Source organism: Schistocerca cancellata, chromosome 4, assembly GCF_023864275.1.
Source record: "Schistocerca cancellata isolate TAMUIC-IGC-003103 chromosome 4, iqSchCanc2.1, whole genome shotgun sequence".
NCBI lineage: Eukaryota > Metazoa > Arthropoda > Insecta > Orthoptera > Acrididae > Schistocerca > Schistocerca cancellata.
Genome location: NC_064629.1, coordinates 307,135,794 through 307,161,477, shown reverse-complemented (window position 1 = coordinate 307,161,477; position 25,684 = coordinate 307,135,794). Strand labels below are relative to the sequence as shown.

The 25,684-nt window shown below is 43.5% G+C and overlaps 1 pseudogene; it reads right to left on the bottom strand.

Moving 5' to 3' along the window:
* Positions 1 to 24,813: 24,813 nt before the first annotated feature.
* LOC126185726 (5S ribosomal RNA) lies at positions 24,814 to 24,931 on the bottom strand (annotated as a pseudogene).
* Positions 24,932 to 25,684: the final 753 nt, after the last annotated feature.

Sequence of the window (25,684 nt, the reverse complement as noted above, 5' to 3'; positions counted from 1 at the left end):
TGTACCTATCAGTGCCAAACCCAAAATCTATCAGATTGCTGTAATTTAGCATCCTGGTAGGGCCGCCATTTTGTCGTACATCCGACCTTTGTATCTGCACAGTGAGTGTACTAATGTGTGAAAATTTAGCTTACCACTTAGTGCGCAAATAGACAAGACATCTGAACTGTCTTCTCAAGCCCAAGGTGTCAAGCAGACATTCTAAATAAATATGACCCTGTAAGGCAGCTATTATCAGGTGTGTATCGTTAACAAAAATCATTAGGAATGCTGCTGTCATGTACCTAGAATGCATATATTAATAAAAGTGAAAGTTTAGGACCTATTCTAGAAAGCCAAATAGCTATTCCCTTTTTTTATTCTACATATAATTTATCAACTGTGCTTTCAGGGGTCAAGTGATGAACAACAGTCATGTTCAGTTACTTTTGACACTCAGTAACAAGAGATTTAATTCTTGGACATATTGAAATGGCGATTATTAAAATCGTTTTATCTCTACCCATAAAAATTTTTTTGTCACAGGAAAGAATGATTATTAAAAATTCTTATCAGCTCATTTAAATCTACATTTTCGCAGCTGATCAATGCACTGAGTTGGTGGAGAATAAATTTACTTTTTGAACCAGTGAAAAAAAACTCTCATGTACTCAATGTGAGGGTAGGTTAGTATCTTAGCGTTTGATATTCAGTGGTCCAAGCGGCATCTGCAACAGCGTTTACTCCGTACTGGATTTGAAACGCTAATTCCCTATTATGGCCTTGACTGAATTCACTTAGTCACACCTTTCCTGTATTTCATAGAATTTTAATCTTTCCCTAGTCGAAATAATGGCTGTTGCATACTCGCTACAGTTTGGAGTGACGTGCCCACAAAAATTCCCACAGGAATAATTAACTACCACTTTGCTATTTGCCGCCACGATGCGTGAAGCGTGTCGTCCTCATTTCACAGAAAGCAAAGCTCTCAACGCCCTCGCTTATTTCCACACACTTGTGCGGTCAGCTGCTAGACGAGAGAGAGAAAGAGACCCTTAATTTTAGGTCTCAAAATGCTTTTATATTATGGGGATCTCTCCGCTGTGACGCGTCTGTATGGCCAAGTATGGCTTCACCCAATCACCATCTCGCTAGAGCTAAATAAACATTTTTACTTTTCTTGTTGTGTCGCAGCCCAGCCCTGTTAATGACGTGCAGCCACTTACCCTCGGTCCCGGCCTTATTTACATTAAAAGGAATAATGTATTGTTCTGGCCTTATCCCTTTCTGCGCTGAAGCTCGCCGTTCTCTTGCTGAATGGGAGTTTTACGATATCATTAACTACCTGCTCGGTTCGTCTACAAAATGCGTTTCGCATTAACTTGTTTATTCCATGACATTATCCATATAGGTAGAGATTGTTTTGTTAGTTTCCGATACATCAGAATAACTGCAATTGCCTTTTGTTGATATAATGTAATTATTATTTTATGAGGATCTCATACTGTATAGTCCTGTCATTATGGATCAAACTCATGTAAGGTCCACAAAATCTGGATGCCTTACAGACTGTACACCTCCCAGAGGTTATAGGAGTATCGCCTTAAAGAGCTGCCTAGGAAAGACCCTTGAGGGAATGGTTGACTGTCGTCTGGTCTGGTTGTTAGAGATCAGACAACTCCTCAGCCACTCTTAAGAGGTTTCCTTCCACTGGCGACAACCTGACCTTGCTAAAGGTGGTTATTCAGCAGTATTTCCTATGCAACCATCGCTGTAACGGTATATTCTTCGACATCAGTATGGCATATGATACTACTTGGAGACATTGTTTTCTTGCACAACTGCATCAATGGGGCTTTCGTGGCCACTTCCCCATCTTCATACGGTCTTTCCTGTCTCGACGGTTTTTTAGGACCCAAGGTGGAGCCTCGCTGTCAGATCGTTTTGAACAGGAGAATGGTGTCCCTCAGGGCAGTATTTCAAGCGTTACCCTATTTGCCGTAGCCCTAAACGGTATCGCGTCTACAGTAAGGAGTCCTGCACAGTGCTCCTTATTTGTGGACGATTTTGCTGTTTACTGTTCCTCCTCTAGTGTTGCAATAGCAAGCTGTCAGCTGTAACTTACAGAGCGGAGATTAGAGGAGTGGGCTGCAAAGATAGGTTTTCAGTTTTCTGCGGATGAGTGTGTGTGTGTGTGTGTGTGTGTGTGTGTTCATTTTAATCATTCTCGTCGGTTTTTTAATTTGCCTAACTTGCATATGGGGGCACCATCCTACATTTTAGAAACTCAGTGCAGTTCTGGGCCTGATTTTTGACTCTAAATAATTGTGGTTGCCACACCTGAGAGATCAGAAAGTCAGAACCCTAAATTCATTGAATATCTTAAAGTGTGTTAGCTACAGATCTTCAGGAGTGGACAGGGCTCGTCTGCTGCAGTTTTATAGGGTTTTCATGCATCCGCAGTTGGACTATAGGTGCACGGTGTATGGATCAGCGAGGTCTTCGTATTTGAAGATCATTGACGCTGTCCACCACGAGGGGATTCGGCTAGTCACGGGTGCTTGTAGGACCAATCTCATACCCAGCCTCTGTGCTGAATACGAGGATCTGCCCCTTACCATTAGGCGACAGCTCCTCATGGTGCATCAGGCATGTAAGATCCTCACAGCTCCGACTTTACCCGTACGCCTTTTCTTCAACGGTCCGTGAGCCACACTGCCATTTGGGATCCGCTTGCCACGTGTGCTGGAGTCACTCGGTGTGGAGCAAGTACAATCCCAAATCCAGAGTTTTAACTGTCTGCTGCCCTGGTTGCTGCAGAGGCTCAGCGTCATTTTAGATTTAGTGCAATATAGGAGGCCAACGGCCTTGCCGCAGTGGTAATACCAGTTCCCGTCAGATCACCGAAGTTAAGCGCTGTCGGGCTGGGCTAGTACTTGGATGAGTGACCTCTGCCGAGAGCTGTTGGCAAGTAGGGTGCACTCAGCACTTGTGAGACAAACTGAGGAGCTACTTGATAGAGAAGTAGCGGCTCTGGCCTCGGAAACTGACATACGGTCGGGAGAGCGGTGTGCTGACCACATGCCCCTCCATAACCGCATCCAGTGACGCCTATTGGCTGAGGATGACACGGCGGCCGGTTGGTACCGTTGGGCCTTCATGGCCTGTTCGGGAGGAGTTTTTTTCTTTTTTTTAGTTTTAGCTATACAGGAGAGATTGCACACCTGCTTCTGTTTTTAATTCGGTATTGACAGACATTTTATATGTGCATCGCAACTACGCAGCTGTCTTTACGGATGGGTCTAAGTAGGGGGACTCCTTTGGTTGCTCTGTCGTTTACCTGGATCGCCTCCTCAAGGTCTGACTGCCTCAGGAATTTACTATCTTCGATGCAGAGTTATATGTGACCTTTCGGGCACTGGAGCAGATGAGACGTTCTTCCAGTGCTAAATTTCTTGTTTGTTCAGAGTCTCTGAGCGCCCTTTACTCTTTACGTTTGTACCCAGCATATAATGTCATCCAGGATATCCAGGATGCCGTCCTCCAAATACAATTACTGGGGTAGGAGGTGTATTTCTGCTGGGTGGCCGCGCGGGATTAGCCTAGCGGTCTTGGGCGCTGCAGTCATGGACTGTGCGGCTGGGCCCGGCGGAGGTTCGAGTCCTCCCTCGGGCATGGGTGTGTGTGTTCACCCTTAGGATAATTTAGGTTAAGTAGTGTGTAAGCTTAGGGACTGATGACCTTAGCAGATAAGTCCCATAAGATTTCACACACATTTGAACATTTGAACATTTCTGCTGGGTGCCTGGGCACATGGGAGTTGCGAGGTGCGGAAGGGCGCCGTGTCGTGATCCTCAGGTATTTCAATGTGCCACCTCCCTGCATGCTATCACCTCGCTGTTAAGGTGCAAGGTCATGCGTCGATGGGAAGACGAGTAGCCGGAAGTTACTGACAATAAACTCCGAGTAGTAAAGCCCACAACTCGGCCGTGGCGTACTTCCTTCCAGCCACGTCGACGGGACGAGGTCCTACTTACTCGTCTCCACATAGGCCGCAGCATCATGACACATGGATTCTTTCTCCGGCGAGAGTACCCTCCAATGTGTGGTGCTTGTGGTGTTCAGATCACTGAGCGTCACATTTTATTGGACTGCGTTTTATTTGCCGACGCAGCGGGTTTCCCAACCGATGTGCCCTCTGTTTTAAGGAATGTTTCAAAGAATGTAGTTAAAGTATTAAAGTTTTGTGAATTGTTCAGCATTTTTATTAAGATTTTAGGGAGATGTTTTTAATGTGTCAACAGGATGACTGGCTCACCCAAGTTTTTTGTAGGTGGTCAGCCAGTCACATTTCTCTGTCCTTTCTTTTAGCTCTTCTGTGTTTTGTTTTCTGTGCTTTAATTTCATGTATAGCTACTTTCTCCCATAATTTGTTTTAGTGCATGTCAGACAGGGTGACTGTATGTCATTTCGCGTAGATGAGTGTACAACAATTTCAGTTTATCTCCACATTCGTTACTTTTTATAAGTGTAAGGGCGCTGATGACCTCGCCGTGGGCGCCCATAAAATGCAAACACACACAAACAAACACACACACACACACACACACACACACACACATATTGCTAAGACCAATCCACTTCATCCTCTCAATGCAGGCTTGACTACATTGCACCAAGATAATGCCGACTTTTGTATTTCACGGAGAATATCGACCTCCATCGCTGTACAGCACGTATAGGTTCCTCCCTGTGTTGAGCTTTCACCAGAGTGACCCCGATGTGAACACGTGGGAAATAAGGTCACTAGACAAGTCTCTCTTCAGAGTCGTCCAGTAATCAGTATGAATTAACTATGGACTCGGGTCGATGCAGCCAGGCGGACATTTCCTAAAGGATACTTCTATGATTCCAAGCTATGAAGTGCTGCGGCGATTTCTGCAGATCACAATAATTGTATGACACTGACTTTGTGCTCATAATGCGGTTGTGTAGGCTGAAAATTCAACTGTTCATTTATACCACTATTAGTCATTCATGGGATGAACTACATGCTTTTCCGTCGTGTTCTTCACGAATCAGCAAGTTTTTGAAGTGACACCGTCCCGAAGGCTACTTCAGTGTCTTATACTGCACCACCTCGCTCGATAATAGAATTATGGATGTTTCTTTTTTTGTGTCTTATGGTTACTACTTACTGTTCAATCCTTTAGATATATAGTTTCATGTCGTTTCACAATTTTTATAATCGCAAATGACAAATATGTCAATAGTAATAATCCATCCTCAGTACGATACTTATTGTTTTGTGTGTTGTTATGTCACGCTCAGGAGCTACATTTCTATTTTCAAGGATTTCAGTCTGTCAGCTGTGATCAGCCACAGAACTTGCGTCGTCGGCATCAGTGAAACACACACTACCATGTCTTTTTTTACGTATATCAATAGTCAACCACCAAATATGAAGAGCCATTCAACGTGAGCCATTGTAGGCGACACTAGTGTCATTGTGTAAGGTGTGGAATGTGTCGTAAATGATTTATCAAAACAAAAAGTGGGTAACATAAGCATGTGATCAACAGAGAACACAGTTTCATTTAAACGCCAAAAAAAGGGAGTACACAGCTAGGAAAAGTTACAATTTAACATCACAGAGTGAATGTAATCGAGCATTTTAAACTGTTAGAGCTGGAGACAGGTGAGAAAGTTTCTTGGAAATATCACATTCACGATCTTGTGCAGAAAGTAAGTGTTGCTGCCTTGACTATAAGAGTAATCTTGATGTTCACTACTATTGAAACGGAAATGTTTATGTACTTTGCTTATTTTCTATCTATTATATCTTAACGTATCATACACTACGTGATCAAAAGTATCCGCACACTCCCAAAAACATACGTTTTTCATGTTAGGTGCATTGTGTTGCCACCTACTGCCAGGTACTCCACATCAGCGGCCTCAGCAGTCATTAAGGATCGTGAGAGAGCAGAATGGGGCGCTCCGCGGAACTCACGGACTTCAAAAGTGCTAACGTGATTAGGTGTCACTTGCGTCATACGTCTACACATCCCTAGCTCCACTGTTTCCGATGTGATACTGGAGTGGAAACAAGAACGAACACGTACAGCACAAAAGCATACAGGCCGACATCGTCTGTTGAGTGACAGAGACTGCCGACAGTTGAAGAGGGTCGTAATGTGATAAGCAGACATCTATCCAGACCATCACACAGGAATTCCAAACTGCATCGGGATCCACTGCAAGTACTATGACAGTTAGGCGGGAGGTGAGAATACTTGGATTTCATGGTAGAGCGACTGCTCATAAGCCACACATCACGCCGGTAAAAGACAAACGGCGCCTCGCTTCGTGTAAGGCGTGTAAACATTGGACGATTGAACAGTGGAAAAACGTTGTGTGGAGTGACAAATCACTGTACACAATGTGGCGATCCGATGGCATCGTGTGGGTGTGGTGAATGCCCAGGTGAACGTCTTCTGCCAGCGTGTGTAGCGCCAACAGTAAAATTCGGAGGCGGTGGTGTTATGGTATTGTCGTATTTTTAATGGAGGGGACTTGCACCCCTTGTTGTTTTGCGTGACACTATCACAGCACAGGCCTACATTGATGTTTGAAGGACTTTCGTGATTCCCACCGTTGACGGCGATTGATCTTTCAACACGATCGAGCACCTGTTCATAATGCACGGCCTGTGACGTAGTGGTTACACGACAATGACATCCCTGTAATGGTCTGGTCTGTAGAGAGTCCTGACCTGAATCCTATAGAACACCTTTGGGATGTTTCGGAACGCCGACTTCGTGCCAGACCTCACCGACCGACATCGATTCATCTCCACAGTGCAGCACTCTGTGAAAAATGGGCTGCCATTCCCCAAGAAACCTTCCAGCACCTGATTGAACGTGTTCGTGCCAGAGTGGAAGCTGTCATCAAGGCTAAGGGTGGGCCACATTGAATTCCAGCATTACCGATGGAGGGAGCCACCAACTTGTAATTCATTTTCAGCCAGGTGTCCGGATACTTTTGATCACATAGTGTAATTTGAGGCAACTTTGTTCATCGGTAAAGCATATTCCTATCGCAGAAAAGGATGATGAAAATGATCTGTTGTTAAAGCATGCGCAGTTCTTCATTGAAGCGTCTCGTAATTCTAAGTTTTCCATCACTGTATTTATATTTTCTCATGGAATTTGTGGTTAAAGCCGTACGGGATTAGCCGAGCGGTCTCGGGCGCTGCAGTCATGGACTGTGCGGCTGGTCCCGGTGGAGGTTCGAGTCCTCCTTCGGGCATGGGTGTGTGTGTTTGTCCTTAGGATAATTTAGGTTAAGTAGTGAGTAAGCTTAGAGACTGATGACCTTAGCAGTTAAGTCCCATAAGATTTCACACACAGTTGAACATTTTTGAACATTTGGTTAAAAATGTGAGCACTATGGGATTCAAATCAGTTTTCGGATTGATGACCAATTTACCTTTAATGTGGTCTAATTGAATAGAAGCTGCAGTATTCACTCTGTGAAAACTATATGTGACAAAAGTTTGCGTTTTATGAAATGTATTCGTAAATTGCGGAGACGGTATTACTTCAGCTGTATGCTTTACTATAGACATACGAAAATTTGTAGTGAACCTTATAGCTAATGCAATATCGTATTCACCATTTGCGAATATATTTCATAATTTAATACGGTTGTAGACAGCCAGCAGTGTCAGATTCTTCATACATGCAGGCATATGTGAAGGACATTTGCATCGAAAAATACAGACACTGCACTAACTCAGTTTTCATTCTGATAGTATTTTATTACGCATTCTATAGATGATGTACACTTTCAGCAGTTCCATTTTCAATATGGTTACAGTAGACCCGAAAAATGAGGGAACAAAAACGAAAGGTCTTAAAATCCAAGTTCAAATACGTTCTAATATTTCCTTCTGGCCATTCTGATTTAGGATGCCGGCCGCTGTGGCCGAGCGGTTCTAGGCGCTTCGGTCCGAAACCACGCGGCTGCTACGGTCACAGGCTCGAATCCTGCCTCGGGCATGGATGTGTCTGATGTCCTTAGGTTAGTTAGGTTTAAGTAGTTCTAAGTCTAGGGGACTGACGACGACAGATGTTTAGTCCCATAGTGCTTCGAGCCATTTGAACCATTTTTGATTTAAGTTCTCCGTCATTTCCCTAAATCGATTGAGGAGAATGGCAGGATGGCTACTTTCAAATGAACACGGTCCATTTCCTTCATTTTGCTTCCGCAGTTGAAGTCTGTGCTCCAGTTCTAACGACCTTATCGTTAATAAGACGGTAAACCCTAATCTTCCTCCCTTTTATTCTATTCGTGAGTTCCTCACAATTTAGCCTCTTAAATATACTGTACCGTGTTGGATACACAAAATAAAAGCTCATCTTTTCGCTTTTCTCCAGTCACTGCACTGCGAATTCTTTGTGCGGTAGGACTAATTAGTTTCATGGTAGAATAAATTTTGCTCGAATTGTTCCTCGTAACGGAGTTACACAGACTGGTCAGACACTGTGAAAAGCTTGTAAGGGTGCTGCAATGGAGGTTGTATTGAGAAATAATTCTTAAGGAAAAAATTCTATACATTGCGCTGTTTCCAAGTTATTTGACATTGAAGTTAGCCAATCAGGCCGTCGCGCGCACAATGTCAAGCAGCCTGCCAGAGGCGGCGACGCCAAATGTGTTCTTCGTTTGGTTTCGTCAAACCGGACAACCGCAGCTTTTGCTCACCTACCTTAAATTTATCACTTCCGAAGAAGGCACATATTCACTGGTAGTGAGCGTTTCAACTGGTATCTGTGCATTACCGTATTTTAGGGCGTGCAAATGCTTGAATTTGCGCGCGCAACGACCTGATTGGCTAACTTCAATGCTAAATAGTTCGGAAACGGCGCAACGCATCGAATTTTGTTCTTAAGTAATTTTTCAGCGCAACCTCCGTTGCAATACCTTTACAAGATTCTCAGACTATTTCTGACAAGACTGTACAAGTAGAATAAATAAAGAGTTATAAAAGAAATCGCAAACCTGGGTGCACCGCGCTTCCCGAGAACCATCCCAACATTCGAACAAGTCTAAGTCATCCAATCGCCTTCCCTAATACTGAATTAACATGATCATCCAATTTCATAACGGTTCTCAGTATTACCCCCAAAAACTTACACAATGTGACGTGATGAATCTATTGACCACTAATCTTGTAGTCGGATGCTGTCGGGTTCTTTCTCCTTGTTATAGGCATCATCTTACATTTATCCATATTTAAAGAGAGCTGTCATTCATTACACCAAGTGGGAATTTTGTCGGCGTCTTTCTGTAATTCCCTAGTAACTTTCAACGACGATATTTTCCTGTTCACAACTGCATCGTCAGCGAACAATCGTATAATGCTGCAGATCCTATCCGACAAAAAGCTTTTATGTATATTAAAAACATTAGATGCACTATTATACTTCCTTGAGGCACTCTTGATGCTACTTGAATTGCTATGGTACATTCGCCATCCAGTATAATGTACTGGTATCTGTTAGTCAAGCATTCCTTGAGCCGATGACATATTTGCGAAGACACTCCGTATGATCTTATCTAGGTTCGTAGTCGCCGGTGTTGTACGCTGTGTGTACCTTAAACCGCAGATTGCTCAACATGTTGCTTAAGGAATTACGTAGGATCTTACCGGATAGTATTTTGAGAAATTTCTACACTAGACTCTCGCTCTACATTGTCCATAAATCGCTAACAGGTCGATGAAAACTACCCCAGTCTTGAGTTTCTTCTGGTAGCCAGTTTCTGTGTGAGTAGTCAAGGAAAGCACTTGCTCACAGCTGTTTCTACGATGTCTAAATCGAGTGTTTTGAGATGGTGTCACAGAATTAATTTGGTCTCTTTCAAATTGTTTCTACGCACAGCTAAGTGGATAGATTGCGCGAAAGTGTTCTGTAGATGTTTCTTTCCTCTCTGGCTTTTTGATAGGAATAACTTCGCCTTCTGGTAATTTTCCTGTTCCAGTTTCTGTAATTGCTTGCCGCTTGGGAACTCGAGAGATAGGCCGGTAGCCCTCTTTGGTTTACGACGTGGTCGTGGGCCTTCTGAACTGCTGTGTGATGGTGCTACTGTATTCTGATGTCACAGTGAGCCGCAAAGTTATTGTTCGTGTACAGAAAAATTACAAGAATTTGCAAATGCGTTCCAGTGCGTGGGTGTAGAGTTAGGAGATTTTTTTTTTGCCAGACGAGTGTTGCTGTTTACTGAGAGCGCACGATTGGCTGGCATAGGCCTCATTAAAGATCGGAGATTTATTGGCCGACTGAGAGTGGTATTTGATTGGAAGAGCAGGATTGGCGGGATATAAAAAAAGTAAATAAACTGTATTTATTTCCCGGAAACAAATGTTTTAGTGTGACTACCATCGTAACTTTGGAACATTGCTCGGTTGAGTCTTTGTGAAAATAATCTAGGAACTTGCAAGAGAGCCGCTGGAGATGGTGTACTGAATGTCGGTTAGGCACGCTTTCCGGTCTACTAGTCAGATCTCAGAATCTTTCTGAATACAGTTAGATAGTACAACGCATTTAGCATTGTATTAGAGTAGCGACAATTTTAACTCGGCATTGTGGATCAAGGCGAGGTTTGCGACGCTTTTTTACTGGTTTAAAAGTGTAGCAATGCTGTCAGTTGATTCAGGTCGACTGATAAACATTTCCTTGCTAATCAGCGCTGAACTAAGTCGCGCAATCAATCTCGCGTGCAGTTTGCCGCTAGAGGCTCACCGGTCGCAGATGCGAGTAATAGCTCGTGCCACAATAAGACATTTGCGAGGACAAAGCCGAAGTAAAGTACCAGTTTCCTTTCATACTAACCCTAGGCTGGGTTCACGCGAACGCAATATTTGCGGTGCGTCAACTGGCCCCACTGCTATGACGTACCTGGTAGGTACAGCAGTCTACACGAGGAGGAACGTCCGTGGCTGCGAAATTTGGCTGCTCTCCTGCCGCATCGCCCATACCGAGACGGAAATCGCGTGGCGGCAGCCACATTGCTATGGGCGTCAACCTTTCTTTTTCAAGAACAAGTACTCACAACGCGGGGTGGCGCCTCGGAACGCATGTGTACCGATCTTATTATTTCTTGGAAACCTACATAAATTAATATGTTACGAGCCACCTACAAACCAGCTATAGTAAGAGCGAGAAAATTTGGCCGCCGGCAAGTATTGATCCTTTAAAAGTCGGCTCCATTCGGAACACTTCGTATAGACTGTTCTCTATTTCAGAGGGCTGCCACCCTCAGCAAATACAAAGTTGTGACGCTGTAATTACGAGACGAGGCGTTGCTGTGTTGTCTATGTGAGCGGATGATTAATTGATTAATAACAGTAATTGTACTTATATTTAAATACATTATAGGCATGATAAAAAATGTTTACGAAGTGTTTTGAACGTGATTTTTCTTCTACTCACTGCGTTGTTTTATAACTGCCTTAATTTGACTTAATAATCCTTGCTATAAGTAGGCACCGATTTAAAAATGATCGTTTCAGTAATGCACATTCACGAATCCATGTTACTACTGTATCAAACTTTATGCAATGGCAGCTGATAGGTTGGAGTCGCGCACGCCCGTGAGTTGTCAGTACTGGGAGACAATCAATAAAACATTTCCTCTCTCACATCCTGTCGTTCCTCTGAGGCCGCGCAACGCCCGTGCCCCTAAGGCAAGCGGCCAACTTTACTTAGCTTACGGCCGAATTCATCAAAGTCAATTAAAATGAAGCTCATCTTAAAATATCGCTATCTCTGTAAGTATTTCTGTGTCTTACACAGCAAGAAAACCCCACTCGTAAGAAGCTCTTAACCTTGGTTGACGTTTTCGTTTGAGCTATTAGTTGCTACATGCATATTATTACAAAATACGGCTGACAACCGCGGGCAGCAGTTTGACGACCAATGAACTGGTCAGTTCACACTGGCGGAGCGGCAGATGTGCGAAGAAGGGACAATTGAAGGCAGTGGCCAGTTGACAACAGGCAGTATTGTGTTCTCCGTTCTGAGTCTGCAAGCGTCGTCCTCAGTGTGTCCTCTAAGTACTCAGAAAATCGACACAGAAATTCTAATAACGGATGTAGAGAAAAAATCTTGTTTTTGAGACATAACAGCCGATGAATACAAGGATAGTAACAAGAGAGATACGGAGTGGCACGGCATTTGCTGCCTATTTCTAGTTTTCGTGGAGCATTCAAGTAGAGAGAGATAACAACTGTTATTATTTCTTTTCACCTCTTCATTATTACAATAATAGTATGGGTTACATACGATGAGTCGGAGTCACAACAAAATGAGCAATTTACTTTCTCTAAATGCGTTACGCATTTTTATTCAGGGGAACAACAGCGAGAAATTCAGAAATTCCTAAATTTCTCTTATTGTTGAAATATGTAAGTCTGCAGGCTTTCCTGGCCGTTGTCACAGAAGGTAAAATCTTCCTGGTTATTGGGCCCCATCCTATTTCGTCTATATTCTATTTATAGGTGCCCTCCGTGCCGGCCACAATAACGGAATCAGAGTTGACTTTCTTAAAGAAGACTATGAAGGGCAACGGCAACCATGATTTGCCCGTAGACAGGGCATTCGGACGAAATATTCATTATCCTAACAGCAACGACGAGGAACCGCTTTCTCACTCTCTTAGGCTATCATTCGTTTCCTGACTTACTGATTCAAAAATGGTTCAAATGGCTCTGAGCACTATGGGACTTAACATCTGTGGTCATCAGTCCCCTAGAACGTAGATCTACTTAAACCTAACTAACCTAAGGACATCACACACATCCATGCCCGAGGCAGGATTCGAACCTGCGACCGTAGTGGTAACGCGGTTCCACACAGAAGCGCCTAGAACCGCAAGGCCACACTGGCCGGCTGACTTACTGACCGCATCGGCAGAATCCTACGGAGAAGTAAGTCTGTTGAACGCGAAGAGAAGCGAATTCATAATCTGAAAAGCCAGTGCTGTGGAAGATACATCAGTAAATAATTTTTATCGAAAAATAAGCCACAAAATACTTTCATAGCGATAACACGGTTAACAAAATACAAAATCTCATATAACAGCTACTTGATAAAGTATTCGCCCACTCACGTCTTTTGATATTTAGAACGTGAAACCCTGGTTTAAATTACAAAATTAATGTTAAGTAGGGTTTCCTTTTAAGTTAATACTGCTTGCAGTCGTCTGGGCGTAGAGCTAAGTACGTTTGCTGTCAGAGAGGATGGAATTTGGCCTTTTCTTCTTTAAGAGCTTGTTTTAAGTCTTCCTTGTCAGGAATTTGTCTATTTCTGTAGTTCTCTTTCAGTGATTTCCAAAGACTGGGCTCTGAGGAGGGGCGCTGAGTTTTCTCGGGTGTATGTACGGAAGCTACATCCTCGATTTTCTAGCCACATTCTTAGGGTCGTTGTCCTGTTGAAAGGTGTAAATTCCTTAGAGACCTAATTTTTGGGCACTAGCAATTAGATTTTCCCTTAAAACGTTTGAATACATTTTGTGATCCATCGTACCCTCTACAAAATGCTGTTTTCTAACACATGCAGCACACGTACACCACCACACCATCAGGGAACACCCACAATTTTTCACCGTGGGCTCAAGGTATTGCGGCAGCATCTCTTGTGTTTTTCTTACACCACACCGTTCGCCTGCCATCTGACCTGAACATGTCACACTTTCTTTCACCAGAAAATATAACTCTGTTCCAGAATCCTTCTTCTTGGCTCTAAGTTCCTCGGTAAAATCAAAACGTTTCTTCCGATTTGATTCACTGACCAAAATTTCTTGCAAGCTACCCGGCCGTTACACTGAAGAGCCAAGGAAACTGGTACACCTGCCTAATATCGCGTAGTGCCCCAGCGAGCACCCAGAAGTGCCGCAACAAGACGTGGCATGGCCTCGACTAATGTCTGAAGTAGTGCTGGAGGGAACTGACACCATGAATCTTGCAAGGCTGTCCATAAATCCGTAAGAGTTCGAGGGGGTGAATATCTCTTCTGAACAGTACGTTGCAAGGCATCCCAGATATTCTCAATAATGTTCATGTCTGGGGAGTTTGTTGGCCAGCAGAAGTGTTTACATTCAGAAGAGTGTTCCTGAAGCTACTCTGTAGCAATTCTGGACGTGTGCGGTGTTGCATTGTCCTGCTGGAATTGCCCAAGTCCGTCGGAATGCAAATGGACATAAATGGATGAAAGTGATAAGACAGGATGCTTACGTACATGTCACCTGTCAGATACTTATGTAGTATTTGGAAATCACTCCAATTGCACAAGCCCCACACCATTACAGAGCCTCCACCAGCTTGAACAGTACCCCTGTTGACATGCAGCGTCCAGGAACTCATGAGGTTGTCTCTATACAAGTACACGCCCATCCGATCGACAGAATTTGAAACGAGACTCGCCCGACCAGGTAACATGTTCCCAGTGATCAACAATCCAATGTCGGTGTTGACTGGCTCAGGCGAGGCGTGAAGCTTTGTGCCGTGCAGTCATCAAGGGTACATGAGTGGGCCTTTGACTCCGAAAGCCCATATCGATGATGTTTCGTTGAATGGTTCGCACGCTGATACTTGTTCATGGCCCAGAATTGAAGTCTGTAGCAATTTGCAGAAGAGTTTCACTCCTATCACTTTGAACGATTCTCTTCAGTCATCGTTGGTCCCGTTCTTGCAGGATCTTTTTCCGGCCACAACTATGTCGGAGATTTAATGTTTTACCGGATTTATGATATTCACGGTACACTCGTGAAATGGTCGTAAGGGAAAATCCCCACTTCATCGCTACCTCCGAGATGCTGTGCCAAATCGCTCGTGCGCCGACTATAACAACACGTTCAAACTCTCTTAAATCTTGATAACCTACCATTGAAGCAGCAGTAACCAGACACTTGTTGTCTTATATAGACACTGCAGACCGCAGAGCCGTATACTGCCTCTTTACATATCTGTGTATTTGAATACGCATGCCTATACCAGTTTCTTTGGCGCTTTAGTGTATATCCCATATTCTTGTTGGTATTTCTGGCTGTGTTAGCACATACCCTGTTGCACCCGACTCTTAACTCACCAGCCAACTTAGGAGCGCAGATTTTAGGATTTTTCTTGATTTCTATCCCGATAAATCTCACTTCTGCGTCAGTCAGTGAGCGAGGACGTCCGGTCAGCGGCTGGTTTCTCAGCCATGCGCGGAGCTGATTTCAGGCCGCCCAGCCAGCGTCTCGCGGCCTGGCCCCCAGCCTGTCAGCTAACAGGGTCATGCACTCTGCTCGCGGTGGAGACTCATACGTCTATAACGTCTCAAGGTTTACGGGGAGACAACGACTCGTACACGTTTTGTGCAACGTGCTTCCAACTACAAGTAAATTGATCTTCTTCTTCTTCTTCACGCGATCAGGCCCAGAGGACCGCGCGCCACCACAGTTAGAGCTCTCCATCCGTCTCTGTCTTCTGCTATCTGTCTCCAGTTTTCCGTGACTCCCAGCTGCAACATGTCTTCTCTCACTCCATCGATCCACCTCTTTCTAGGTCTTCCCACTGGTCTGCTGCCTGACGGGATCCAGTCCATTGTGATTTTGGGCCATCTTGTTGACTCCATTCTAACAACATGTCCAGCCCATTGCAGTCTTTTGCTTCTCATCACTCCCAAGATGTTAGGCTCCTTGTACAGCTCTTCTAATACAGTGTTATGGCGTCTTCTCCATTCTCCAGTAGTCTGATCTCTGACTGGTCCAAATATTTTCCTGAGGACTTTCCTTTCAAATGTTAGCAGTCGCTTAAGGTCTTGTTTTCGAGTGCTCCAGGTTTGAGAACCATAAAGTACTACTGGCATTGCCCGCATCTCGTGGTCGTGCGGTAGCGTTCTCGCTTCCCACGCCCGGGTTCCCGGGTTCGATTCCCGGCGGGGTCAGGGATTTTCTCTGCCTCGTGATGGCTGGGTGTTGTGTGCTGTCCTTAGGTTAGTTAGGTTTAAGTAGTTCTAAGTTCTAGGGGACTGATGACCATAGATGTTAAGTCCCATAGCGCTCAGAGCCATTTGAACCATTTGAACTACTGGCATTATTAATGTCTTATACAACCGCAGCTTTAGTTGTTGCGGTACTAGCATCACAAGTAAATTGATAATTACGATAATTGCAATTAGAGTTGTTCTACCAAACTACACTTCCGTAGTTTTGGTACAGTACGTAAACGACTTAGTAAATGGTAGGATTACCAGCAGTACTGATAGCATTGATACGAAAATAAACATAAATGAATGTGTGAGACAGAACTGGAGCCAACGAATTCTCTTTGTTAAAAAAAAATGGTTCAAATGGCTCTAAGCATTATGGGACTTAACATGTGAGGTCATCAGTCAAATGGTTCAAATGGCTCTGAGCACTATGGGACTTAACTTCTGAGGTCATTAGTCCCCTAGAACTTAGAACTATTTAAACCTAACTAACTTAAGGACATCACACACATCCATGCCCGAGGCAGGATTCGAACCTGCGACCGTAGCGGTCGCGCGGGTCCAGACCGTAGCGCCTAGAACAGCTCGGCCACCCTGGCCAGCTGGTCATCAGTCTCCTAGACTTAGAACTACTTAAACCTAACTACCCCAATGACATGACACATATCCATGCCCGAGGCAGGATTCGAACCTGCGACCGTAGCAGCAGCGCGGTTCCGGACTAAAGCGGCTAGAACCGCTTGGCCACAACGGCCGGCTAATTCTCTTTGTGGTTTGTTTGTTTCTTTTGCACAAAATTAGAACTGCACGTCGTTCAGCATTAGCCCATTGTGTATTTTATATCCTTACAAAACATAAATTACTTTTATAAGTAATAAAATTTTGTTGACCACGTAACTTCTGCGCTTTTATGCAACCAGTTCAATTACTTTTGATGCAAGTACAGTTTACATGCATAAAACACAAGAAATCTATATATATTGTTGTTATTTTGTACTCAGTGGAACATTCTTCATCATGATCAAAGGCAAGCGTTTCCTGTCGTTATTAGTAGCCGGCCGCTGTGGCTGAGCGGTTCTAGGCGATTCAGTCCGGAATCGCGCTGCTGCTACGGTCGCAGGTTCGAATGCTGCCTCGGGCATGGATGTGTGTGATGTCCTTAGGTTAGTTAGCTTTAAGTAGATCTACGTCTAGGGGACTGATGACCTCAGATGTTAAGTTCCATAGTGCTTAGAGCCATTTTTTGTCGTTATCTGTCTAGCAATAACAGAAACATGCTTGTGCAAGCTCGAAGATGTATTGAAGGGATGTTTGATATGTTCTTCTTTTGCGTTTTCTTTTTTAATTTTATTTTTCTTGAGGAATCTGCGTTTTCTAGGGCTGTATGATAAATATGTATTCTTTTATTTTTACCACAACAGCCCTCTGTTTCTCATCGAAGTTTATCAGTTTTCGAATTAAACATCTCAATTAATCATTAATAATTTCAGTGTTGCTATAATACTGTTCCATTTAAGTAACGGACCGGAGGACAACAATGTGGAACAAAAATTTTCTGTGGATTATGTGGTCCCTTATACAGGGTTAACAAAAATTCGCGCACTCGAACTTCGCAGCGCGATTCCTGACATACTGGCAGTAGAAAATGGCATGTCACAAAATTTCGTCGTGCGGATATTTCGGGCAGTAAATGGACGTTAAAGATTGGCAGTCTGGGAACACTGTAATCACGTGTACGGTTACTACCACTGTCAAGATATACGAATAGTGCTGTGCAGCTGGTCCGGTGGGTAGTGTTTTGAGTCAGGATGCAGGAGGTCGAGGTTTCGATTGTGAGTGGAGGCTTATTTGTTTTTATTTGCTAAAAGTAGTCTGCGTGGTACGGTGTCTGACGTCTGAATCGTCATACAGCGATTACAGTGCGTCTTCTACAAAACATTTGCAGTTACGTACTACGAATACAGAAAAGGAAATACAATCGATTTCACTAGTCAGCTTTTAAAGAAATCTTTTGCGTGTCGTGGACGGGAACAGTTTCGCACCACCGCATCTACTAGTTTCCACACTTTTTTGGTACCTTCCCCCAATAGTCCCATCGATTAAATATTCTTGCCACGTTTAGGTTCATTGCATTTTGTTAGGGCCCTACATCACCAGTAGGGCTAGCAACGTGCTTTGCTAATAATTTCGATGCTGCCATTGGGGGAGTGTTCACACAAAACAGATATGGAGTCTAGCAGATGCAGTGGTGCGAAACAATCACGTCCACGCCCCGCAAAATGCCTCTTTAAAAGCTGACCAATGAAAACGATTGTATCTCCTTTTCTGTGTTCATGCCGGCCGCGGTGGTCTAGCGGTTCTGGCGCTGCAGTCCGGAACCGCGGGACTGCTACTGTCGCAGGTTCGAATCCTGCCTCGGGCATGGGTGTGTGTGATGTCCTTAGGTTAGTTAGGTTTAAGTAGTTCTAAGTTCTAGGGGACTTATGACCTAAGATGTTGAGTCCCATAGTGCTCAGAGCCATTTTTTTTCTGTGTTCATAATATGTAATTGCAAATGTTTTGTAGAAGACCCATTGTAATCGCTACATGACGTTTAACATGCCAGATTACTTTTAGCAAATAGAAACAAATAAGCCTCGACACAGAATCGAGCCCTTGACCTCCTACATGCTAACCGAAAACGGTACTCACTGCACCAAATGCACAGCACTGCGCTTTTTCTGACAGAGGTAGTTACCGTACACGTGATTACGGGGTTGCCAAATTGCTAATCTTTAACGACCGTTTACTGCTCGAAATGTACGCAGGACGAAATTTTGTGACATACATTTTTATATTGTTAGTATGTGAGGAATCGCGCTGCGAAGTTCGAGTGCTCGGATTTTTCTTCCCCCTGTATATCCTCATTCAGTTTCTAGACGTTTCACCGCTTCCGGTTTCTAGGGGAATTTAGTAAGACACTAACCGCATATGCAAACAGTGCGAGCTAAATGACGTAACGTCCGACAGATACGCAACATACCTAACATACAGGTAACGCGATTACTACCTAAATTGACCAAAGCTACTAGGAAAACTGCCGTAGTCTCCGCTTACTCACAATAATCTAAGGTAGCCTACCACGTTGACTGTGACTACCAGCGATTCCTCCAAACCAGAATCAAAAGCCTCGAATTCTGTCGACGTATGTTTGAGTTGCGCTGTTTGAACATTAAGGCACATAATTACAAGATTCTGCTACTGTGACTTGTCTCACAAATACTCTCATGACATTTATAGACACTGTAACCGAGTAAAACTAAATAAAAGGAATTATAGGAAAACATGCAATTTCCTCTGTCTTTAGACTTGTAGACAAAGCTCTTTCTTTCATGGCTTCCGCTCATAAAATGAATTTATAAAATGCTGTATACTAGGACGTTAGCCAATTAGATGGACGGCTAATGGAAATCCAATACCGGTATTCAGTACTGTAACACAAGTCAGAATTTACAGCTTTAATTTGTTGTTCACTTGGTCCGATTCTTTTTCCTAAAACGAAGGGTAAGATTTGCGTGCATAATTCTAGATTAATAAAATCACTACATTTTGAGTTGCAAGTTTCTTGAAATTGACTTACAGAAAGTAATATGCTGACAAACCAATTTGTGAACACCAATTTCTTCCACCATAAAATGAATATCAGTGGTCGCTGCGTGGAACTACCTGGTTGTTGTATCAGCCTTTTGTTCTTAGAAACAACGAAAAAGAATAAAGCATTAGTTACCACAAATTTTTGTTGAAAAACAAGAACTGCACCAGTTAAATAAAGCATTACACAGTTTCTGCAGATAAACATTACTAAAAAGAATTTATGCTGAATCAGTAGATCATTAACGTTTTGTGGGCTAATGAATGATCTTTTCTTGTTGGCAATCAGCCTTGCATGGCTAAAATTTCTTTCTATAGACGCACTTGTTGCGGGGATTTTTACACAGATCGAGCTAATTTTAAGAGCCTTGGAAATTTTTTTTAACATACTGTCAACAACTGCGCTGTATCCTCATTTTCAAGGGTAACCTGTTGCTCAGTAACGTGAAATTTCGACATCTGTACTGCTGCTGCTCAAGGATTATCTAAGTTTAGTATCCAACTGCCAGATCGGATTTTCTTTGGTTCCGTGGGGGCAAACCACTTTCTTTCACTGAAACTGAAAAAAATATATAATGTAAAAAAAGTAACCTATTTGTGTTGTACTTGTTTGCTGCAATCAGTATATGAAAGAAACAAAAAGGCAGGCCCGCCCGGTTGGCCATTCGGTCTAACGCACGGCTTTCCGGGCGAGAAGGTGCGCCGGTCCCCGGCACGAATCCGCCCGGCGGATTTGTGTCGAGTTCCGGTGAGCCGGCCAGTCTGTGGATGGTTTTTAGGCGGTTTTTCATCTGCCTCGGTGAATGCGGGCTGGTTCCCCTTGTTCCGCCCCAGCTACACTATGTCGGCGATTGCTACGCAAACAAGTTCTCCACGTACGCGTACACCATCATTACTCTACCACGCAAACATAGCGGTTACACTCATCTGGTGTGAGACGTTCCATGGGGGGTCCACCGGAGGCCGAACCGCACAATAACCCTGGGTTACGTGTGGGGCGGCGGAGGGGTGAAGTGGACTGCGGTAGTCGTCGTGGGGTTGTGGACCACTACGGCTGCGGCGGGGACGGATCCTCTCCGTCGTTTCTAGGTCCCCGGTTAACAAAACATAACATAACATAACAAAAAGGCATATATAAGACAGAGAGAGAGAAAGGTGGACAGGGAGAGGGAGGGAGGGAAAGAAAGAGAGGGAGAGGGAGTGATGGAGGAGGGGGGAGAGAGAGAGAGGGAGAGGGAGAGAGAGAGAGAGAGAGAGAGAGAGAGAGAGAGAGAGAGAGAGGTGGGGGCGGAAGTAGGGAGAAAAATAATGGCATCCTTCAATGCAACAGACAATCTGCACACAGTACTATGCACTTATTCTCTTTTTTTCTGGCTTCAGGGTCTTCAGATTTCGAACGCTGGGGCACAAAAATGATGCGACAAGATGTCCAATACGAATCTCTGTCCTCTCTTTCAGGAAAGACTTCGTCCTTCGCTTAAGCGCTGTGATTTCTGTCTGCAGTATAAAATAAGACCTTAACAGCTACTCCTTTACCGGCAATTAATGCTTGTTAATAAGGAAGCAGACAGAATGCATACCGACAACTACAGTTCCGATGGCGTTGACTGAGTGGTTTCTGAAACAGAGCAGTGGACAAGAATATCGTAGTGTCTTAGCAAAACAAAACGAATATCGGATGCTTCTCTGCTTGAAGATCGTCATTGACGTCTCGAAACTTCGACAGGAGGTGGACGAAAACCGTAGCAAGCTCCCTATTCCAGCCTTCTAATCGATGCATTTGATTCCGTTCTGTTAGTACGCTAGTGGGCTCGTCGATGGTATTTTCCACAGACTCTTATCATACTGACAACGTTATTCCAGTGGATATCTATCATGGACTTTACCGTTTTGATGAGAAGCTTACTCAAACCAGTTTTTTAAACTAATTCATGATAATGTTTGAGGTTGTTATTAATTTGAGTGTTTGTGGAGCAAATTCTTTGAGAAATGTTTCTTCGTCTAACACGTGTCGTGGCACAGTTGCAATGCAGTGTGATATACAATGGAGCCGCTTAAACGGCGAAAGAGCTGACTTTACATTAGCCGCCTGGTCCGTTACAAATGTTGCACCTTCTAAGTCTGTGACAGAAACGTCGTAACTTTCTAATTCAGACAACATTTATCTGCAAACATTGAGACTGGAGTTAGCGTCTTCAGCAGGAAATTTCGCCGTGCATAAAACGTGCGATTACATTTGCATTTCGAGATCATATAGTGATCAACAACGGTAACGTATTCAGATTTACAGCATTTCTCAGACCATAAATCCACTTCAAAGGCACGTCCGCCGCTCGTGGTCTCGCGGTAGCGTTCTCGCTTCCCGAGCACGGGGTCCCGGGTTCGATTCCCGGCGGGGTCAGGGATTTTCACCTGCCTCGAGATGACTGGGTGTTTGTGTTGTCCTCATCATTTCATCATCATTCACGAAGGTGGCGAAATCGGACTGAGCAAAGATTGGGTAATTGTACGGGCGCTGATAACCACGCAGTTGAGCGCCCCACAAACCAAACATCATCACCTCACTTCAAAGGCACATGCATTGGCTGCTAAGTAAATTTTGGTTTCCTGTTGGATATTTGCTTTGAGTTTTTTCAGCTACCTGAGAAACATTTCGTGAAATCGTTGAGCAAAGACTTGTTCTCGCGGACTTTGGTTTTATGATCGTCCTCACAGACTTTTGGTCTGTTGTTGCCCGTCGTGGTTTGTCTAATTTCGACCTCGAGCCATTCCCACGGTGCGGAAAGGCTCGTGGCCCTCTGAATCTCACGCGGCCACCAGCCATCAACAGGTGTCAGTTTATAGATGTCAGTCACCGACAGGATGCCGGTGCCTTCGAGGAAATGAACTGGGGCACTGATAATGAACAAGTAGCCTGTGCCCCAGTGGCTTAGGTACGCTTGAGTGGCCATATTTTGAAGAAAAACACGAAGACTCAGAAAAGCCTTTGGAGGATGGGACGCTAAATAAAACTAGTGAAACGTAATTAGTTAATTTTTAAAAAATAAGTAGGTGCCTACCTGCATAAATTAACTCAAACTACAAAAACTCATATTTTTTCTTATTTGCATATACAATACTAGTGATATGCCGAGTGACTTGGGAAAACAACCATCTGGCAGATTTGAGAAATTTTGCCGAATGTCAAAAGCTGATTCTGAATTTTTATCGAGTAGAATCGGGCCATTGCTAACAAAACAACATAAAACGTGAGAGGAAGTATCCTATTCAAGAGAGGCGAGCTGTAACATTTCGATTTTTTGCTACTGATGGCAGTGATGCCAGTTTGTCTTACTTATTTAGGTTCTCACAGCAAACCGTCTCCATATGCTTAGATGAAGTATTTCAGGCCATAGTACAAGAACTTCAAAAAGAAGTAAAGGTTAAAGTTATTTTAAATGAATACAATTTGAAATATAATGTCATAATTTTATTCTTTTATACATTTACATTACATGAATTTAATTAAAAAATAGCTGCAGTAGTTTTTAATTAACATTGCAAGTGTGAAGATATTAAGGTGCATTTCGACACGGTGTTTCAATTTGGTTATCATTGAAACCATACTGCAGCGGTGTTGTAGCTGGAGGATTATGTCCATAGGAGACGTCCGAAGAAAAAGAATTTTCAGAACCACCAAGTGATAACCCAAAATGATTCAAACTTGACCATGTGGAACAGTATTTGCAAAAGATCCAGGTTACTGATAGTTGTCATTATATCTCCATTAGGGCTGTTGAATCTTGTGTCTTTTGTTTTTTAATTAAATACCAGGTTGTTGATTTTGAGCACCGTTATTTCGCGAGTGTCATCACAGCGCTTTCAGTTTCAATCACAATAAGTCAAAAAATAAAGAGCTTTTATCTTCGGTTGTTTTCACTTTGTTAGTAACTTGTTTCATAAAGGTGTAACGTTTCTCAACGTTTACTGTATGTTCGGCTTACCTTTTTCCTACCTATTGTAAGTCCACCTTCATCAATTACAGCGACTTCAGTAGCTATAGTGTCATAACTTTCATCATCGTATCACGCAATGTTTATTTCAGAAGATTCTACTGGATCAGGTGTTGCGAGTTCAGTACTTGGTGGGTCATACTATTTATTCTCTGGTTCCTGAAAACAATGCACAGTATATAGCCTTGTTTTAAATTTAGAAGTACTCTTAAAAAAGCGCTACATTTAAATTAACTACGTTATATGTGCGAAGTATAACAACCCTGCTTTTTTCAGTTGTCTATAAATGAAGATGAATGGCTGGACATAGCATAGCATTACGAAAGTGTTTGGAACTTCTCGAACGTTTCGGAGATAAACATATCATAATACAGAGCCCAATGAATACATGTATGGAATTTTTCAATTACAAAGGGACCTTTAGTGTGGTACCTCTTGCTCTAGTGGATCGTTTCCCCTTTGTGGACATTGGATTCCAAGGTCAGATAAGTGATGGAGTGGTGTTCAACAATTCATCCCAGTTCTTTAAACTACAGAGGGGTCAACTGAAACTACCACCAGACAGGAAGCTGCCTTCATCTAATAAAATCTTACCGTATGTCTTTGTTGGCGACGCAGTTTCTGCCTTGAGTCGCCACATGATGACGCCATGACCTGGTATTTACGAGAAAGGAAGCGAGAATTTTCGGGTACCGGTTATCTCGTGCGCGTCGTACTGTTGAAAATGTTTTTGATATAATGGAATCTGCTTTCCGATTTTTCAAAAAACCAATGGTTCTAGAGCCCGAGAAAGTGAACAGCGTTACCCCGTCATGCATTCTTTTGCGTAACTTCATGAGGAAAATCGATCATCAACAAGATTTTATACTCCTCCAGGTACCTTTGACTGTGATGTTGAAACAATGCCTGGGTCTTGGAGAAATGACAAAAAGTGCAGTGACTTCCTTCTTACCTGTAAGGAAACTAAACTAAACTACTCCCGAACAGGCCATGAAGGTCCAATCGTACCGACCGGTAGCTGTGTCATCTTCAGCCCACAGGGGCCACTGGATGCGGATATGGAAGGGCATGTGGTCAGCACACCGCTCTCCCGGCCGTATGTCACTTTACGAGACCGGAGCTACTTCTCAGTCAAGTAGCTCCTCAGTTTGGCTCACAAGGGCTGAGTGCACCCCGCTTACCAACAGCGCTCGGCAGACCGCAAGGTCACCCATTCAAGTGCTTGCCCAGCCCTACGGTGCTTAACTTCGGTGATCTGACGGGAACCGGTGTTAGCACTGCGGCAAGGCCGTTGGCCCTACCTGTAAATAAATTAGCTAGAAACCGAGAGAAGAAGCGAGGGGCGTTCGTAACTCCTTCGCTGAGTATTTCATAATTGGCAAGTTCGCTTGGAAAGACAAGTATTGTTATTGAAAATAAGTAGTTTTTGTGGCACATCTAAATAAATTGATCATCTATGTGAATTTTGTTTACTTCCACACCCTACTTCCTTTCATTCACATGAGTTCTTTCATTGTACGAGAAAACTACGAGTTAGTATTGAGTAAAAACTGCTAATGAGAAGTAGGTAATGAGACAAAAACAAGCTTTAAAATATCCATAAAAGTGCTTGCTTTATCAGACATTTAGCTTGGTTTGTAGATACTGTGCAAAACAGATGCCATTTTCTCGTATGAAAAGTTTTCCGGCTTGTACTCTTCGTTAATACCATCCCCAGTTTTCGTACTGTTCCTTACCTTTAACGGAAGCTTTCTCTAAGTCAACATCAAATTTTCCTTTTTCTTTTTTAGTTCATTTAAAGAACACTCAACGCTAATGCTACATCTGATTCGCTTCCAAGCATCATACATCTAGTTTCCAACTTTGTGGGCAGCATTTGGAGGTTCCAGACAGAAGGTTCTCCCTTACGTAGGTCTCCAAACTCCATACTCACTTCACTGGACCACTCCATAATTATTACCGACTGAAAACGTTCAAAAAACTGAATGACATCAAAAACCACTAACACATATCGTGGCCGGCCGGAGTGGCCGAGCGGTTAAAGGCGCT